Source organism: Schistocerca gregaria, chromosome 10, assembly GCF_023897955.1.
Source record: "Schistocerca gregaria isolate iqSchGreg1 chromosome 10, iqSchGreg1.2, whole genome shotgun sequence".
In the NCBI taxonomy this organism is placed as follows: Eukaryota; Metazoa; Arthropoda; class Insecta; order Orthoptera; family Acrididae; genus Schistocerca; species Schistocerca gregaria.
In genome coordinates, this window is record NC_064929.1 from 178,214,116 (window position 1) to 178,232,409 (window position 18,294).

Below are 18,294 nucleotides of genomic sequence, written 5' to 3' on the forward strand. Positions count from 1 at the left end.
ATCTGCAAAGCTATGTCGCGTGCTGCGGTATGCGGAGACACTAAAAGCACCATAGTAGAACACAGATGAAGCTTCTAAGTTGATGTAATAGCCAGTGGGAGGTAGTACAATTCAAGTTTTAGGTATCGATTAATGACTTTTTAGGTGGCTTTGGTGCCTTGGACATGAGCTAGGACCTTAAGATTCTGCATGAAAGGAGAACAAGCAGCCGAGATGCATGGGAAATGTGAAAAGTGTTCATATGTAGTAAAAACCTGAGAAATCCGTCCGTTTTCGTCATTTGTTATCGAAACGACTTAAAGCCAGATCGTCACATTGGCCGCTCTTCTCTCTGAAACCGTTGTACTTATCGTCTGTAAAGCTATGTCGCGTGCTCCGGTATGCGGAGACACTAAAAGCACCATAGTAGAACACAGATGAAGCTTCTAAGTTGATGTAATAGCCAGTAAGAAGTAGTACAATTCAAGTTTTAGGTATCGATTATTGACTTTTTAGCTTGCTTTGGTGCCTTGGACATGGGCTAGGACCTTAAGATTCTGCATGAAAGGAGGACTAGCAGCCGAGTTGCACGGGAGAATGCGAAAAGTGTTCATATGTAGTAAAAACCTGAGAAATCCGTCCGTTTTCGTCATTTGTAATCGAATCGACTTAAACCAGATCGTCACATTGGCCGCTCTTCTCTCTCAAACGGTTGTACTTATCGTCTGCAAAGCTATGTCGCGTGCTCCGGTATGCGGAGACACTAAAAGCACTATAGTTGAACACAGACGAAGCTTCTACGTTGATGTAATAGCCAGTAAGAAGTAGTACAATTCAAGTTTTAGGTATCGCTTACTGACTTTTTAGCTGGCTTTGGTGCCTTGGACATGAGCTAGGACCTTAAGATTCGGCATGAAGGGAGGACTAGCAGCCGCGTTGCAAGGGAGTATTTCGTCATTTGTTATCGAATCGACTTAAAGCCAGATCGTCACATTGGCCGCTCTTCTCTCTGAAACGGTTGTACTTATCGTCTGCAAAGCTATGTCGCGTGCTGCGGTATGCGGAGACACTAAAAGCACTATAGTAGAACACAGATGAAGCTTCTATATTGATGTAATAGCCAGTAAGAAGTAGTACAATTCAAGTTTTAGGTATCGATTATTGACTTTTTAGCTGGCTTTGGTGCCTTGGACATGAGCTAGGAACTTAAGATTTTGCATGAAATGGGGACTAGCAGCCGAGTTGCATGGGAGAATGCGAAAAGTGTTCATATGTAGTAAAAACCTGACAAATCCGTCCGTTTACGTCATTTGTTATCGAATCGACTTAAAGCCAGATCGTCACATTGGCCGCTCTTCTCTCTGAAACCGTTGTACTTATCGTCTTCAAAGCTATGTCGCGTGCTGCGGTATGCGGAGACACTAAAAGCACCATAGTAGAACACAGATGAAGCTTCTACGTTGATGTAATAGCCAGTAACGAGTAGTACAATTCAAGTTTTAGGTATCGATTTTTGACTTTTTAGTTGGCTTTGGTGCCTTGGACATGAGCTAGGACCTTAAGATTCTGCATGAAAGGAGGACTAGCAGCCGAGTTGCACGGGAGAATGCGAAAAGTGTTCATATGTAGTAAAAACCTGAGAAATCCGTCCGTTTTCGTCATTTGTAATCGAATCGACTTAAACCAGATCGTCACATTGGCCGATCTTCTCTCTCATACGGTTGTACTTATCGTCTGCAAAGCTATGTCGCGTGCTGCGGTACGTGGAGACACTAAAAGTACCATAGTAGAACACAGATGAAGCTTCTAAGTTGATGTAATAGCCAGTAAGAAGTAGTACAATTCAAGTTTTAGGTTCGAGTAATGACTTTTTTGCTGGCTTTGGTGCCTTGGACATGAGCTAGGACCTTAAGATTCTGCATGAAAGGAGAACAAGCAGCCGAGAAACATGGGAAATGTGAAAAGTGTTCATATGTAGTAAAAACATGAGAAATTCGTCCATTTTCGTCATTTGATATCGAATCGACTCAAAGCCAGATCGTCACATTGGCCGCTCTTCTCTCTGAAACCGTTGTACTTATCGTCTGCAAAGCTATGTCGCGTGCTCCGGTATGCGGAGACACTAAAAGCACCATAGTAGAACACAGATGAAGCTTCTACGTTGATGTAATAGCCAGTAAGAAGTAGTGCAATTCAAGTTTTAGGTATTGCTTACTGACTTTTTAGCTGGCTTTGGTGCCTTGGACATGAGCTACGACCTTAAGATTTTGCATGAAAGGGGGACTAGCAGCAGAGTTGCATGGGAGAATGCGAAAAGTGTTCATATGTAGTAAAAACCTTAGATATCAGTTCGTTTACTTCATTTGTTATCGAATCGACTTAAAGCCAGATCGTCACATTGGACGCACTTCTCTCTGAAACCGTTGTACTTATCGTCTGCAAAGCTATGTCGCGTGCTCCGGTATGCGGAGACACTAAAAGCACCATAGTAGAACACAGATGAAGCTTCTAAGTTGATGTAATAGCCAGTAAGAAGTAGTACAATTCAAGTTTTAGGTATCGATTATTGACTTTTTAGCTGGCTTTGGTGCCTTGAACATGAGCTAGGACCTTAAGATTCGGCATGAAGGGAGGACTAGCAGCCGCGTTGCAAGGGAGTATTTCGTCATTTGTTTTCGAATCGACTTAAAGCCAGATCGTCACATTGGCCGCTCTTCTCTCTGAAACGGTTGTACTTATCGTCTGCAAAGCTATGTCGCGTGCTGCGATATGCGGAGACACTAAAAGCACCATAGTAGAACACAGATTAAGTTTCTATGTTGATGTAATAGCCAGTAAGAAGTAGTACAATTCAAGTTTTAGGTATCGCTAATTGACTTTTTAGCTGGCTTTGGTGCCTTGGACTTGGGCTAGGACCTTAATATTTTGCATGAAAGGGGAACTAGCAGCCGCGTTGCATGGGAGAATGCGAAAAGTGTTCATATGTAGTAAAAACCTCAGAAATCCGTCCGTTTACGTCATTTGTTATTGAATCGACTTAAAGCCAGATCGTCACATTGGCCGCTCTTCTCTCTGAAACCGTTGTACTTATCGTCTGTAAAGCTATGTCGCGTGCTCCGGTATGCGGAGACACTAAAAGCACCATAGTAGAACACAGATGAAGCTTCTAAGTTGATGTAATAGCCAGTAAGAAGTAGTACAATTCAAGTTTTAGGTATCGATTATTGACTTTTTAGCTGGCTTTGGTGCCTTGGACATGAGCTAGGACCTTAAGATTCTGCATGAAAGGAGGACTAGCAGCCGAGATGCATGAGAAATGTGAAAAGTGTTCATATGTAGTAAAAACCTGAGAAATCCGTCCGTTTTCGTCATTTGTTATCGAAACGACTTAAAGCCAGATCGTCACATTGGCCGCTCTTCTCTCTGAAACGGTTGTACTTATCGTCTGCAAAGCTATGTCGCGTGCTGCGGTATGCGGAGACACTAAAAGCACCGTAGTATATCCCAGATGAAGCTTCTAAGTTGATGTAATAGCCAGTTAGAAGTAGTACAGTTCAAGTTTTAGGTATCGATTTTTGACTTTTTAGCTAGCTTTGGTGCCTTGGACATGAGCTAGGACCTTAGGATTCTGCATGAAAGTAGGACTAGCAGCCGAGTTGCACGGGAGAATGCGAAAAGTGTTCATATGTAGTAAAAACCTGAGAAATCCGTCCGTTTTCGTCATTTGTTATAGAATCGACTTAAAGTGAGATCGTAACACAGGCCGCTCTTCTCTCTGAAACGGTTGTACTAATCGTCTGCAAAGCTATGTGGCGTGCTGCGGTATGTGGAGACACTAAAAGCAGCATAGTAGAACACAGATGAAGCTTCTAAGTTGATGTAATAGGCATTAAGAAGTAGTACAATTCAAGTTTTAGGTATCGATTATTGACTTTTTAGCTGGCTTTGGTGCCTTGAACATGAGCTAGGACCTTAAGATTCGGCATGAAGGGAGGACTAGCAGCCGCGTTGCAAGGGAGTATTTCGTCATTTGTTTTCGAATCGACTTAGCGCCAGATCGTCACATTGGCCGCTCTTCTCTCTGAAACGGTTGTACTTATCGTCTGCAAAGCTATGTCGCGTGCTGCGGTATGCGGAGACACTAAAAGCACCATAGTAGAACACAGATTAAGTTTCTATGTTGATGTAATAGCCAGTAAGAAGTAGTACAATTCAAGTTTTAGGTATCGATTATTGACTTTTTAGCTGGCTTTGGTGCCTTGGTCATGAGCTAGGAACTTAAGATTTTGCATGAAAGGGGGACTAGCAGCCGAGTTGCATGGGAGAATGCGAAAAGTGTTCATATGTAGTAAAAACCTGAGAAATCCGTCCGTTTACGTCATTTGTTATCGAATCGACTAAAAGCCAGATCGCCACATTGGCCGCTCTTCTCTCTGAAACCGTTGTACTTATCGTCTGTAAAGCTATGTCGCGTGCTCCGGTATGCGGAGACACTAAAAGCACCATAGTAGAACACAGATGAAGCTTCTAAGTTGATGTAATAGCCAGTAAGAAGTAGTACAATTCAAGTTTTAGGTATCGATTATTGACTTTTTAGCTGCCTTTGGTGCCTTGGACATGAGCTAGGACCTTAAGATTCTGCATGAAAGGAGGACTAGCAGCCGAGATGCATGGGAAATGTGAAAAGTGTTCATATGTAGTAAAAACCTGAGAAATCCGTCCGTTTTCGTCATTTGTTATCGAAACGACTTAAAGCCAGATCGTCACATTGGCCGCTCTTCTCTCTGAAACGGTTGTACTTATCGTCTGCAAAGCTATGTCGCGTGCTGCGGTATGCGGAGACACTAAAAGCACCGTAGTATATCCCAGATGAAGCTTCTAAGTTGATGTAATAGCCAGTTAGAAGTAGTACAGTTCAAGTTTTAGGTATCGATTTTTGACTTTTTAGCTGGCTTTGGTGCCTTGGACATGAGCTAGGACCTTAGGATTCTGCATGAAAGTAGGACTAGCAGCCGAGTTGCACGGGAGAATGCGAAAAGTGTTCATATGTAGTAAAAACCTGAGAAATCCGTCCGTTTTCGTCATTTGTTATAGAATCGACTTAAAGTGAGATCGTAACACAGGCCGCTCTTCTCTCTGAAACGGTTGTACTAATCGTCTGCAAAGCTATGTGGCGTGCTGCGGTATGTGGAGACACTAAAAGCAGCATAGTAGAACACAGATGAAGCTTCTAAGTTGATGTAATAGGCAGTAAGAAGTAGTACAATTCAAGTTTTAGGTATCGATTATTGACTTTTTAGCTGGCTTTGGTGCCTTGAACATGAGCTAGGACCTTAAGATTCGGCATGAAGGGAGGACTAGCAGCCGCGTTGCAAGGGAGTATGTGAAAAGTGTTCATATGTAGTAAAAACCTGAGAAATCCGTCCGTTTTCGTCATTTGTTATCGAATCGACTTAAAGCCAGATCGTCAGACTGGCCGCTCTTCTCTCTGAAACGGTTGTACTTATCGTCTGCAAAGATATGTCGCGTGCTGCGGTATGCGGAGACACTAAAAGCACCATAGTAGAACACAGATGAAGCTTCTACGTTGATGTAATAGCCAGTAACGAGTAGTACAATTCAAGTTTTAGGTATCGATTTTTGACTTTTTAGTTGGCTTTGGTGCCTTGGACATGAGCTAGGACCTTAAGATTCTGCATGAAAGGAGGACTAGCAGCCGAGTTGCACGGGAGAATGCGAAAAGTGTTCATATGTAGTAAAAACCTGAGAAATCCGTCCGTTTTCGTCATTTTTAATCGAATCGACTTAAACCAGATCGTCACATTGGCCGATCTTCTCTCTCATACGGTTGTACTTATCGTCTGCAAAGCTATGTCGCGTGCTGCGGTACGTGGAGACACTAAAAGTACCATAGTAGAACACAGATGAAGCTTCTAAGTTGATGTAATAGCCAGTAAGAAGTAGTACAATTCAAGTTTTAGGTTCGAGTAATGACTTTTTAGCTGGCTTTGGTGCCTTGGACATGAGCTAGGACCTTAAGATTCTGCATGAAAGGAGAACAAGCAGCCGAGAAACATGGGAAATGTGAAAAGTGTTCATATGTAGTAAAAACCTGAGAAATTCGTCCATTTTCGTCATTTGATATCGAATCGACTCAAAGCCAGATCGTCACATTGGCCGCTCTTCTCTCTGAAACCGTTGTACTTATCGTCTGCAAAGCTATGTCGCGTGCTCCGGTATGCGGAGACACTAAAAGCACCATAGTAAAACACAGATGAAGCTTCTACGTTGATGTAATAGCCAGTAAGAAGTAGTGCAATTCAAGTTTTAGGTATTGCTTACTGACTTTTTAGCTGGCTTTGGTGCCTTGGACATGAGCTACGACCTTAAGATTTTGCATGAAAGGGGGACTAGCAGCAGAGTTGCATGGGAGAATGCGAAAAGTGTTCATATGTAGTAAAAACCTTAGATATCAGTTCGTTTACTTCATTTGTTATCGAATCGACTTAAAGCCAGATCGTCACATTGGACGCACTTCTCTCTGAAACCGTTGTACTTATCGTCTGCAAAGCTATGTCGCGTGCTCCGGTATGCGGAGACACTAAAAGCACCATAGTAGAACACAGATGAAGCTTCTAAGTTGATGTAATAGCCAGTAAGAAGTAGTACAATTCAGGTTTTAGGTATCGATTATTGACTTTTTAGCTGGCTTTGGTGCCTTGAACATGAGCTAGGACCTTAAGATTCGGCATGAAGGGAGGACTAGCAGTAGCGTTGCAAGGGAGTATTTCGTCATTTGTTATCGAATCGACTTAAAGCCAGATCGTCACATTGGCCGCTCTTCTCTCTGAAACGGTTGTACTTATCGTCTGCAAAGCTATGTCGCGTGCTGCGGTATGCGGAGACACTAAAAGCACCATAGTAGAACACAGATTAAGTTTCTATGTTGATGTAATAGCCAGTAAGAAGTAGTACAATTCAAGTTTTAGGTATCGATTATTGACTTTTTAGCTGGCTTTGGTGCCTTGGTCATGAGCTAGGAACTTAAGATTTTGCATGAAAGGGGGACTAGCAGCCGAGTTGCATGGGAGAATGCGAAAAGTGTTCATATGTAGTAAAAACCTGAGAAATCCGTCCGTTTACGTCATTTGTTATCGAATCGACTAAAAGCCAGATCGCCACATTGGCCGCTCTTCTCTCTGAAACCGTTGTACTTATCGACTGCAATGCTATGTCGCGTTCTCCGGTATGCGGAGACACTAAAAGCACTATAGTTGAACACAGATGATGCTTCTAAGTTGATGTAATAGCCAGTAAGAAGTAGTACAATTCAAGTTTTAGGTATCGCTAATTGACTTTTTAGCTGGCTTTGGTGCCTTGGACTTGGGCTAGGACCTTAAGATTTTGCATGAAAGGGGAACTAGCAGCCGCGTTGCATGGGAGAATGCGAAAAGTGTTCATATGTAGTAAAAACCTCAGAAATCCGTCCGTTTACGTCATTTGTTATTGAATCGACTTAAAGCCAGATCGTCACATTGGCCGCTCTTCTCTCTGAAACCGTTGTACTTATCGTCTGTAAAGCTATGTCGCGTGCTCCGGTATGCGGAGACACTAAAAGCACCATAGTAGAACACAGATGAAGCTTCTAAGTTGATGTAATAGCCAGTAAGAAGTAGTACAATTCAAGTTTTAGGTATCGATTATTGACTTTTTAGCTGGCTTTGGTGCCTTGGACATGAGCTAGGACCTTAAGATTCTGCATGAAAGGAGGACTAGCAGCCGAGATGCATGGGAAATGTGAAAAGTGTTCATATGTAGTAAAAACCTGAGAAATCCGTCCGTTTTCGTCATTTGTTATCGAAACGACTTAAAGCCAGATCGTCACATTGGCCGCTCTTCTCTCTGAAACGGTTGTACTTATCGTCTGCAAAGCTATGTCGCGTGCTGCGGTATGCGGAGACACTAAAAGCACCGTAGTATATTCCAGATGAAGCTTCTAAGTTGATGTAATAGCCAGTTAGAAGTAGTACAGTTCAAGTTTTAGGTATCGATTTTTGACTTTTTAGCTGGCTTTGGTGCCTTGGACATGAGCTAGGACCTTAAGATTCTGCATGAAAGTAGGACTAGCAGCCGAGTTGCACGGGAGAATGCGAAAAGTGTTCATATGTAGTAAAAACCTGAGAAATCCGTCCGTTTTCGTCATTTGTTATAGAATCGACTTAAAGTGAGATCGTAACACAGGCCGCTCTTCTCTCTGAAACGGTTGTACTAATCGTCTGCAAAGCTATGTGGCGTGCTGCGGTATGTGGAGACACTAAAAGCAGCATAGTAGAACACAGATGAAGCTTCTAAGTTGATGTAATAGGCAGTAAGAAGTAGTACAATTCAAGTTTTAGGTATCGATTATTGACTTTTTAGCTGGCTTTGGTGCCTTGAACATGAGCTAGGACCTTAAGATTCGGCATGAAGGGAGGACTAGCAGCCGCGTTGCAAGGGAGTATGTGAAAAGTGTTCATATGTAGTAAAAACCTGAGAAATCCGTCCGTTTTCGTCATTTGTTATCGAATCGACTTAAAGCCAGATCGGCAGACTGGCCGCTCTTCTCTCTGAAACGGTTGTACTTATCGTCTGCAAAGATATGTCGCGTGCTGCGGTATGCGGAGACACTAAAAGCACCATAGTAGAACACAGATGAAGCTTCTACGTTGATGTAATAGCCAGTAACGAGTAGTACAATTCAAATTTTAGGTATCGATTTTTGACTTTTTAGTTGGCTTTGGTGCCTTGGACATGAGCTAGGACCTTAAGATTCTGCATGAAAGGAGGACTAGCAGCCGAGGTGCACGGGAGAATGCGAAAAGTGTTCATATGTAGTGAAAACATGATAAATCCGTCCGGTTTCGTCATTTTTAATCGAATCGACTTAAACCAGATCGTCACATTGGCCGCTCTTCTCTCTCAAACTGTTGTACTTATCGTCTGCAAAGGTATGTCGCGTGCTCCGGTATGCGGAGACACTAAAAGCACTATAGTTGAACACAGATGAAGCTTCTACGTTGATGTAATAGCCAGTAAGAAGTAGTACAATTCAAGTTTTAGGTATCGCTTACTGACTTTTTAGCTGGCTTTGGTGCCTTGAACATGAGCTAGGACCTTAAGATTCGGCATGAAGGGAGGACTAGCAGCCGCGTTGCAAGGGAGTATTTCGTCATTTGTTATCGAATCGACTTAAAGCCAGATCGTCACATTGGCCGCTCTTCTCTCTGAAACGGTTGTACTTATCGTCTGCAAAGCTATGTCGCGTGCTGCTTTACGTGGAGACACTAAAAGTACCATAGTAGAACACAGATGAAGCTTCTAAGTTGATGTAATAGCCAGTAAGAAGTAGTACAGTTCAAGTTTTAGGTATCGATTATTGACTTTTTAGCTGGCTTTGGTGCCTTGGACATGAGCTAGGACCTTAGGATTCTGCATGAAAGTAGGACTAGCAGCCGAGTTGCACGGGAGCATGCGAAAAGTGTTCATATGTAGTAAAAACCTGAGAAATCCGTCCGTTTACGTCATTTGTTATAGAATCGACTTAAAGCCAGATCGTCACATTGGCCGCTCTTCTCTCTGAAACCGTTGTACTTATCGACTGCAATGCTATGTCGCGTGCTCCGGTATGCGGAGACACTAAAAGCACTATAGTTGAACACAGATGAAGCTTCTAAGTTGATGTAATGGCCAGTAAGGAGTAGTACAATTCAAGTTTTAGGTATCGCTAATTGACTTTTTAGTTGGCTTTGGTGCCTTGGACATGGGCTAGGACCTTAAGACTTTGCATGAAAGGGGAACTAGCAGCCGCGTTGCATGGGAGAATGCGAAAAGTGTTCATATGTAGTAAAAACCTGAGAAATCCGTCCGTTTACGTCATTTGTTATCGAATCGACTTAAAGCCAGATCGTCACATTGGCCGCTCTTCTCTCCGAAACCGTTGTACTTATCGTCTGTAAAGCTATGTCGCGTGCTCCGGTATGCGGAGACACTAAAAGCACCATAGTAGAACACAGATGAAGCTTCTAAGTTGATGTAATAGCCAGTTAGAAGTAGTACAGTTCAAGTTTTAGGTATCGATTATTGACTTTTTAGCTGGCTTTGGTGCCTTGGACATGAGCTAGGACCTTAAGATTCTGCATGAAAGGAGGACTAGCAGCCGAGTTGCACGGGAGAATGCGAAACGTGTTCATATGTAGTAAAAACCTGAGAAATCCGTCCGTTTTCGTCATTTGTTATAGAATCGATTTAAAGTGAGATCGTAACACAGGCCGCTCTTCTCTCTGAAACGGTTGTACTAATCGTCTGCAAAGCTATGTGGCGTGCTGCGGTATGTGGAGACACTAAAAGTACCATAGTAGAACACAGATGAAGCTTCTACGTTGATGTAATAGCCAGTAACGAGTAGTACAATTCAAGTTTTAGGTATCGATTTTTGACTTTTTAGTTGGCTTTGGTGCCTTGGACATGAGCTAGGACCTTAAGATTCTGCATGAAAGGAGGACTAGCAGCCGAGTTGCACGGGAGAATGCGAAAAGTGTTCATATGTAGTAAAAACCTGAGAAATCCGTCCGTTTTCGTCATTTTTAATCGAATCGACTTAAACCAGATCGTCACATTGGCCGATCTTCTCTCTCATACGGTTGTACTTATCGTCTGCAAAGCTATGTCGCGTGCTGCGGTACGTGGAGACACTAAAAGTACCATAGTAGACCACAGATGAAGCTTCTAAGTTGATGTAATAGCCAGTAAGAAGTAGTACAATTCAAGTTTTAGGTTCGAGTAATGACTTTTTAGCTGGCTTTGGTGCCTTGGACATGAGCTAGGACCTTAAGATTCTGCATGAAAGGAGAACAAGCAGCCGAGAAACATGGGAAATGTGAAAAGTGTTCATATGTAGTAAAAACCTGAGAAATTCGTCCATTTTCGTCATTTGATATCGAATCGACTCAAAGCCAGATCGTCACATTGGCCGCTCTTCTCTCTGAAACCGTTGTACTTATCGTCTGCAAAGCTATGTCGCGTGCTCCGGTATGCGGAGACACTAAAAGCACCATAGTAGAACACAGATGAAGCTTCTACGTTGATGTAATAGCCAGTAAGAAGTAGTGCAATTCAAGTTTTAGGTATTGCTTACTGACTTTTTAGCTGGCTTTGGTGCCTTGGACATGAGCTACGACCTTAAGATTTTGCATGAAAGGGGGACTAGCAGCAGAGTTGCATGGGAGAATGCGAAAAGTGTTCATATGTAGTAAAAACCTTAGATATCAGTTCGTTTACTTCATTTGTTATCGAATCGACTTAAAGCCAGATCGTCACATTGGACGCACTTCTCTCTGAAACCGTTGTACTTATCGTCTGCAAAGCTATGTCGCGTGCTCCGGTATGCGGAGACACTAAAAGCACCATAGTAGAACACAGATGAAGCTTCTAAATTGATGTAATAGCCAGTAAGAAGTAGTACAATTCAGGTTTTAGGTATCGATTATTGACTTTTTAGCTGGCTTTGGTGCCTTGAACATGAGCTAGGACCTTAAGATTCGGCATGAAGGGAGGACTAGCAGTAGCGTTGCAAGGGAGTATTTCGTCATTTGTTATCGAATCGACTTAAAGCCAGATCGTCACATTGGCCGCTCTTCTCTCTGAAACGGTTGTACTTATCGTCTGCAAAGCTATGTCGCGTGCTGCGGTATGCGGAGACACTAAAAGCACCATAGTAGAACACAGATTAAGTTTCTATGTTGATGTAATAGCCAGTAAGAAGTAGTACAATTCAAGTTTTAGGTATCGATTATTGACTTTTTAGCTGGCTTTGGTGCCTTGGTCATGAGCTAGGAACTTAAGATTTTGCATGAAAGGGGGACTAGCAGCCGAGTTGCATGGGAGAATGCGAAAAGTGTTCATATGTAGTAAAAACCTGAGAAATCCGTCCGTTTACGTCATTTGTTATCGAATCGACTAAAAGCCAGATCGCCACATTGGCCGCTCTTCTCTCTGAAACCGTTGTACTTATCGACTGCAATGCTATGTCGCGTTCTCCGGTATGCGGAGACACTAAAAGCACTATAGTTGAACACAGATGAAGCTTCTAAGTTGATGTAATAGCCAGTAAGAAGTAGTACAATTCAAGTTTTAGGTATCGCTAATTGACTTTTTAGCTGGCTTTGGTGCCTTGGACTTGGGCTAGGACCTTAAGATTTTGCATGAAAGGGGAACTAGCAGCCGCGTTGCATGGGAGAATGCGAAAAGTGTTCATATGTAGTAAAAACCTCAGAAATCCGTCCGTTTACGTCATTTGTTATTGAATCGACTTAAAGCCAGATCGTCACATTGGCCGCTCTTCTCTCTGAAACCGTTGTACTTATCGTCTGTAAAGCTATGTCGCGTGCTCCGGTATGCGGAGACACTAAAAGCACCATAGTAGAACACAGATGAAGCTTCTAAGTTGATGTAATAGCCAGTAAGAAGTAGTACAATTCAAGTTTTAGGTATCGATTATTGACTTTTTAGCTGGCTTTGGTGCCTTGGACATGAGCTAGGACCTTAAGATTCTGCATGAAAGGAGGACTAGCAGCCGAGATGCATGGGAAATGTGAAAAGTGTTCATATGTAGTAAAAACCTGAGAAATCCGTCCGTTTTCGTCATTTGTTATCGAAACGACTTAAAGCCAGATCGTCACATTGGCCGCTCATCTCTCTGAAACGGTTGTACTTATCGTCTGCAAAGCTATGTCGCGTGCTGCGGTATGCGGAGACACTAAAAGCACCGTAGTATATTCCAGATGAAGCTTCTAAGTTGATGTAATAGCCAGTTAGAAGTAGTACAGTTCAAGTTTTAGGTATCGATTTTTGACTTTTTAGCTGGCTTTGGTGCCTTGGACATGAGCTAGGACCTTAAGATTCTGCATGAAAGTAGGACTAGCAGCCGAGTTGCACGGGAGAATGCGAAAAGTGTTCATATGTAGTAAAAACCTGAGAAATCCGTCCGTTTTCGTCATTTGTTATAGAATCGACTTAAAGTGAGATCGTAACACAGGCCGCTCTTCTCTCTGAAACGGTTGTACTAATCGTCTGCAAAGCTATGTGGCGTGCTGCGGTATGTGGAGACACTAAAAGCAGCATAGTAGAACACAGATGAAGCTTCTAAGTTGATGTAATAGGCAGTAAGAAGTAGTACAATTCAAGTTTTAGGTATCGATTATTGACTTTTTAGCTGGCTTTGGTGCCTTGAACATGAGCTAGGACCTTAAGATTCGGCATGAAGGGAGGACTAGCAGCCGCGTTGCAAGGGAGTATGTGAAAAGTGTTCATATGTAGTAAAAACCTGAGAAATCCGTCCGTTTTCGTCATTTGTTATCGAATCGACTTAAAGCCAGATCGGCAGACTGGCCGCTCTTCTCTCTGAAACGGTTGTACTTATCGTCTGCAAAGATATGTCGCGTGCTGCGGTATGCGGAGACACTAAAAGCACCATAGTAGAACACAGATGAAGCTTCTACGTTGATGTAATAGCCAGTAACGAGTAGTACAATTCAAATTTTAGGTATCGATTTTTGACTTTTTAGTTGGCTTTGGTGCCTTGGACATGAGCTAGGACCTTAAGATTCTGCATGAAAGGAGGACTAGCAGCCGAGGTGCACGGGAGAATGCGAAAAGTGTTCATATGTAGTGAAAACATGATAAATCCGTCCGGTTTCGTCATTTTTAATCGATTCGACTTAAACCAGATCGTCACATTGGCCGCTCTTCTCTCTCAAACTGTTGTACTTATCGTCTGCAAAGGTATGTCGCGTGCTCCGGTATGCGGAGACACTAAAAGCACTATAGTTGAACACAGATGAAGCTTCTACGTTGATGTAATAGCCAGTAAGAAGTAGTACAATTCAAGTTTTAGGTATCGCTTACTGACTTTTTAGCTGGCTTTGGTGCCTTGAACATGAGCTAGGACCTTAAGATTCGGCATGAAGGGAGGACTAGCAGCCGCGTTGCAAGGGAGTATTTCGTCATTTGTTATCGAATCGACTTAAAGCCAGATCGTCACATTGGCCGCTCTTCTCTCTGAAACGGTTGTACTTATCGTCTGCAAAGCTATGTCGCGTGCTGCTTTACGTGGAGACACTAAAAGTACCATAGTAGAACACAGATGAAGCTTCTAAGTTGATGTAATAGCCAGTAAGAAGTAGTACAGTTCAAGTTTTAGGTATCGATTATTGACTTTTTAGCTGGCTTTGGTGCCTTGGACATGAGCTAGGACCTTAGGATTCTGCATGAAAGTAGGACTAGCAGCCGAGTTGCACGGGAGAATGCGAAAAGTGTTCATATGTAGTAAAAACCTGAGAAATCCGTCCGTTTACGTCATTTGTTATAGAATCGACTTAAAGCCAGATCGTCACATTGGCCGCTCTTCTCTCTGAAACCGTTGTACTTATCGACTGCAATGCTATGTCGCGTGCTCCGGTATGCGGAGACACTAAAAGCACTATAGTTGAACACAGATGAAGCTTCTAAGTTGATGTAATGGCCAGTAAGGAGTAGTACAATTCAAGTTTTAGGTATCGCTAATTGACTTTTTAGTTGGCTTTGGTGCCTTGGACATGGGCTAGGACCTTAAGACTTTGCATGAAAGGGGAACTAGCAGCCGCGTTGCATGGGAGAATGCGAAAAGTGTTCATATGTAGTAAAAACCTGAGAAATCCGTCCGTTTACGTCATTTGTTATCGAATCGACTTAAAGCCAGATCGTCACATTGGCCGCTCTTCTCTCTGAAACCGTTGTACTTATCGTCTGTAAAGCTATGTCGCGTGCTCCGGTATGCGGAGACACTAAAAGCACCATAGTAGAACACAGATGAAGCTTCTAAGTTGATGTAATAGCCAGTTAGAAGTAGTACAGTTCAAGTTTTAGGTATCGATTATTGACTTTTTAGCTGGCTTTGGTGCCTTGGACATGAGCTAGGACCTTAAGATTCTGCATGAAAGGAGGACTAGCAGCCGAGTTGCACGGGAGAATGCGAAACGTGTTCATATGTAGTAAAAACCTGAGAAATCCGTCCGTTTTCGTCATTTGTTATAGAATCGATTTAAAGTGAGATCGTAACACAGGCCGCTCTTCTCTCTGAAACGGTTGTACTAATCGTCTGCAAAGCTATGTGGCGTGCTGCGGTATGTGGAGACACTAAAAGCAGCATAGTAGAACACAGATGAAGCTTCTAAGTTGATGTAATAGGCAGTAAGAAGTAGTACAATTCAAGTTTTAGGTATCGATTATTGACTTTTTAGCTGGCTTTGGTGCCTTGAACATGAGCTAGGACCTTAAGATTCGGCATGAAGGGAGGACTAGCAGCCGCGTTGCAAGGGAGTATGTGAAAAGTGTTCATATGTAGTAAAAACCTGAGAAATCCGTCCGTTTTCGTCATTTGTTATCGAATCGACTTAAAGCCAGATCGTCAGACTGGCCGCTCTTCTCTCTGAAACGGTTGTACTTATCGTCTGCAAAGATATGTCGCGTGCTGCGGTATGCGGAGACACTAAAAGCACCATAGTAGAACACAGATGAAGCTTCTACGTTGATGTAATAGCCAGTAACGAGTAGTACAATTCAAGTTTTAGGTATCGATTTTTGACTTTTTAGTTGGCTTTGGTGCCTTGGACATGAGCTAGGACCTTAAGATTCTGCATGAAAGGAGGACTAGCAGCCGAGTTGCACGGGAGAATGCGAAAAGTGTTCATATGTAGTGAAAACCTGATAAATCCGTCCGTTTTCGTCATTTGTAATCGAATCGACTTAAACCAGATCGTCACATTGGCCGCTCTTCTCTCTCAAACTGTTGTACTTATCGTCTGCAAAGCTATGTCGCGTGCTCCGGTATGCGGAGACACTAAAAGCACTATAGTTGAACACAGATGAAGCTTCTACGTTGATCTAATAGCCAGTAAGAAGTAGTACAATTCAAGTTTTAGGTATCGCTTACTGACTTTTTAGCTGGCTTTGGTGCCTTGAACATGAGCTAGGACCTTAAGATTCGGCATGAAGGGAGGACTAGCAGCCGCGTTGCAAGGGAGTATTTCGTCATTTGTTATCGAATCGACTTAAAGCCAGATCGTCACATTGGCCGCTCTTCTCTCTGAAACGGTTGTACTTATCGTCTGCAAAGCTATGTCGCGTGCTGCTTTACGTGGAGACACTAAAAGTACCATAGTAGAACACAGATGAAGCTTCTAAGTTGATGTAATAGCCAGTAAGAAGTAGTACAGTTCAAGTTTTAGGTATCGATTATTGACTTTTAGCTGGCTTTGGTGCCTTGGACATGAGCTAGGACCTTAAGATTCTGCATGAAAGTAGGACTAGCAGCCGAGTTGCACGGGAGAATGCGAAAAGTGTTCATATGTAGTAAAAACCTGAGAAATCCGTCCGTTTACGTCATTTGTTATCGAATCGACTTAAAGCCAGATCGTCACATTGGCCGCTCTTCTCTCTGATACCGTTATACTTATCGTCTGTAAAGCTATGTCGCGTGCTGCGGTATGCGGAGACACTAAAAGCACCATAGTAGAACACAGATGAAGCTTCTAAGTTGATGTAATAGCCAGTAAGAAGTAGTACAATTCAAGTTTTAGGTATCGATTATTGACTTTTTAGCTGGCTTTGGTGCCTTGGACATGAGCTAGGACCTTAAGATTTTGCATGAAAGGGGAACTAGCAGCCGAGTTGCATGGGAGAATGCGAAAAGTGTTCATATGTAGTAAAAACCTGAGAAATCCGTCCGTTTTCGTCATTTGTTATCGAAACGACTTAAAGCCAGATCGTCACATTGGCCGCTCTTCTCTCTGAAACGGTTGTACTTATCGTCTGCAAAGCTATGTCGCGTGCTGCGGTATGCGGAGACACTAAAAGCACCGTAGTATATCCCAGATGAAGCTTCTAAGTTGATGTAATAGCCAGTTAGAAGTAGTACAGTTCAAGTTTTGGGTATCGGTTATTGACTTTTTAGCTGGCTTTGGTGCCTTGGACATGAGCTAGGACCTTAAGATTTTGCATGAAAGGGGAACTAGCAGCCGAGTTGCATGGGAGAATGCGAAAAGTGTTCATATGTAGTAAAAACCTGAGAAATCCGTCCGTTTTCGTCATTTGTTATCGAAACGACTTAAAGCCAGATCGTCACATTGGCCGCTCTTCTCTCTGAAACCGTTGTACTTATCGACTGCAATGCTATGTCGCGTGCTCCGGTATGCGGAGACACTAAAAGCACTATAGTTGAACACAGATGAAGCTTCTAAGTTGATGTAATAGCCAGTAAGGAGTAGTACAATTCAAGTTTTAGGTATCGCTAATTGACTTTTTAGTTGGCTTTGGTGCCTTGGACATGGGCTAGGACCTTAAGATTTTGCATGAAAGGGGAACTAGCAGCCGCGTTGCATGGGAGAATGCCAAAAGTGTTCATATGTAGTAAAAACCTCAGAAATCCGTCCGTTTACGTCATTTGTTATCGAATCGACTTAAAGCCAGATCGTCACATTGGCCGCTCTTCTCTCTAAAACCGTTGTACTTATCGTCTGCAAAGCTATGTCGCGTGCTCCGGTATGTGGAGACACTAAAAGCACCATAGTAGAACACAGATGAAGCTTCTAAGTTGATGTAATAGCCAGTAAGAAGTAGTACAATTCAAGTTTTAGGTATCGATTATTGACTTTTTAGCTGGCTTTGGTGCCTTGGACATGAGCTAGGACCTTAAGATTCTGCATGAAAGGAGGACTAGCAGCCGAGATGCATGGGAAATGTGAAAAGTGTTCATATGTAGTAAAAAACTGAGAAATCCGTCCGTTTACGTCATTTGTTATCGAATCGACTTAAAGCCAGATCGTCACATTGGCCGCTCTTCTCTCTGAAACGGTTGTACTTATCGTCTGCAAAGCTATGTCGCGTGCTGCGGTATGCGGAGACACTAAAAGCACCATAGTAGAACACAGATGAAGCTTCTAAGTTGATGTAATAGCCAGTAAGAAGTGGTACAATTCAAGTTTTAGGTTCGATTAATGACTTTTTAGCTGGCTTTGGTGCCTTGGACATGAGCTAGGACCTTAAGATTCTGCATGAAAGGAGAACAAGCAGCCGAGATGCATGGGAAATGTGAAAAGTGTTCATATGTAGTAAAAACCTGAGAAATTCGTCCATTTTCGTCATTTGATATCGAATCGACTCAAAGCCAGATCGTCACATTGGCCGCTCTTCTCTCTGAAACCGTTGTACTTATCGTCTGCAAAGCTATGTCGCGTGCTCCGG